This window comes from Arachis hypogaea, chromosome 3 (assembly GCF_003086295.3).
Source record: "Arachis hypogaea cultivar Tifrunner chromosome 3, arahy.Tifrunner.gnm2.J5K5, whole genome shotgun sequence".
Classification (NCBI taxonomy): Eukaryota; Viridiplantae; Streptophyta; class Magnoliopsida; order Fabales; family Fabaceae; genus Arachis; species Arachis hypogaea.
Genome location: NC_092038.1, coordinates 45,450,939 through 45,453,472, shown reverse-complemented (window position 1 = coordinate 45,453,472; position 2,534 = coordinate 45,450,939). Strand labels below are relative to the sequence as shown.

General features: G+C 32.9%; 1 long non-coding RNA gene across 2 annotated transcripts; it reads right to left on the bottom strand.

Annotated features, from left to right (window-relative positions):
- Positions 1–388: 388 nt before the first annotated feature.
- On the bottom strand, positions 389–1,625 carry LOC112776936 (uncharacterized). Of its 2 annotated transcripts, none has more exons than XR_011878617.1 (3): positions 1,494–1,625; positions 761–1,089; positions 389–530 (listed from the first exon to the last, which is right to left on the bottom strand). It is a non-coding gene; the product is annotated as an uncharacterized lncRNA (long non-coding RNA). The 2 variants fall into 2 exon arrangements; XR_011878619.1 differs by having other exon boundaries at positions 773–1,089.
- Between the last annotated feature and the right edge of the window lie 909 nt (positions 1,626–2,534).

Here is a 2,534-nt window from a genome sequence, read left to right as displayed (position 1 = left end):
TAATTACTCAAGCTTCATTGATTAATGTGACAGATGAACTCAAACCAAATAAATAAGGATAATGTTCACATTAAAGAACCACCTCCAGAATTTGTTCCTGTTTCTTTTAATTTGCCTAAAGATTTCTCTATGATATTTTCCTTCTTCTGAACCCTGGACAACTGAAAAGATCCAGCAGCATCACTATAACGAGCACCATCATCAATGACTACTAAATCCTACAAAAGCAAATATAAAATGTTAAATCTAAATGTGTACACCAAGCCAAAACCAACATAAATTTAAAGAATATAGTTACTCCTTCATAGTTTCTCAGAAGCAACATGAAAAGGAACCAAATATTTCGTACTTGCAACTTGCAAGTCATAGAATTTCCGATGTACCTCGTTATTTTCTTATTGATATGTACTAATTTCAACGCGTTTCTCAAGTTCCATTAACTCCTTTCTCAGAGTCTCAAACCGGCGGAATTCATTGGATTCTTGGTCCATGATCCCTACATTTGGTGGAGACTGCTCATCATGATTATCCTGCAAATAAGATTCATAGTCCACATTAATCAGAGGTCAACATAGTATCCACCCAACCACTAGAGTAGATAATTAGATTCACAGATAAAGCAAGAAATCATAGTGCCAGTTTGATGTCCTATGCTGATACATTAACAAATTAAAGCCAAATAACAGGTTCTCACTGAAGACATAAAGACGCAAGAGAATTCTTGCTGAAGATACAAAAAGGCAAAGAGAAGGAAGCATACAGAAGCACTCACATCAGCCTCCAGGTCAGACTTTCTGCTACCACGAGGTATAATGATGTCCAAGAATCCACGAGATTTTCCAACATTTTTGAAAAAAACACATAAATAAAAAAACAGAAATAACATTTTACCGAAGAAAGTAACAGCTGACAATAGAGTAAAGCTTTCAGAATACCAGTCACTAGATAGGAAAACAATAAAGCTAAAAACTAAGGAATTTCATACCTTTTGCTCCTATCCACCCTTGCATTTGCATTCTTTCTGCTTTTCCCTTTCGTAAATTCTTGATCATCACCAACTTGTGTTTGAGACTGACCACCACCAACTCCCTGAAGTGAGTATAATAAAATTGTTACCGACCAGAAAATGCAGACTCTTATAAGGGGAAATGAGAGGGGACAAGTATCCATGGACGTCGAGCAACATACTAATGAATTTTAGCAAGAAAATAATGAAATTGGGTACTACTTATAGAATTTAATCCTTTTCTAAAATAAAATAATCAAGACACCTTAAATGCTATAGGAATAATAAAAAGAACATTATCCAAGCATACAACTGAAGTTGCATCGATATTCACAATGCTTTGTAGCTCCAATCAGTCTTATCTCCTAACGAACATATAGAAGTGAAAAACACTAGATAGTAGATAACAACTATAATTAGAAACCAAATAGGGATATGCATATTCCACTTTCAAAGTGGAAAGTCATTGAGGGAAAGGAAGCCATACCTGCTGTAAAGAATCAGCCTTCGCCCTGAAAGATGCTTCCAGGAATTCAGCTTCTTTCCTAAGTTTTCGTATTTTTTCCAGGTCAGAATAGGCTGCTTTTATATGCTCTTTTCCAGAAATAGAGCTTGATACTTGTAGGACCAGATATTTTATATAAAGCTTGCGTTCACCCTTATTAACCAGATATTTCAAACCATACTGTAGAACCAGAAACTTGAAATTTCACTCAGGATAGTGATATCAGAACTAATGTTTTCTGGAAGCATAAAAATAGGTTCATATTGTCTGATGAGTCTATTGTGTTTTGATTTTGTGCTAATTTTTAAAGCCAATTCATCAAATAAAATATGTGAAAATTTTCAGGTATTTTCAAAATCTTCAAAGTGACAAAATGTGATTAGTAAGCCAAGAAAATGAAATAGAATCTAATTGAAAGTCTCTTTTTATTTGTTTGGTATATACTGTGTCTTATTTATTTGTTTATTATTAGTATGATTTTATTTTGTGAAGGGGATGTATGCAATACAATGACATACTAAATTATTAATATTTGTAATGATTTTGAAGCTTGTGGGGTTGAAAGAGAGAGTAGGGTAGCTCAACAACTTGTCATGGGCATCAGCATCAGCATGGACACAAATATGCACATCACTCTATATATAATTCATAATCTTAGGAGAATCACATTCACTTGCAAATATAGATCATAACATGTTCTTAATATTATTATACATTGAAACTAGAAAAGTCAAAATCAATTATATGACTTCTGTGGTCCTCTGCATTTCTTTTTCTTCTTCCTCTATCCTACATGGGTTCATGTAAATTTCACTCACTATATCATCACATCAAATACAATAGAGTATAAGCTCTAATCTCCCTAAATTAAAAATACTTACAATATTTGACAATATTACTGGAAATAATTAAAAAATTTATCATAATGAAATCTGTGTAGATCTGTGAAGAGAAGATGCCAAGCAAACACTAGTTCCTATACTTATAATTTTGTATTAACAAATTATTACAATAACTTAGTTT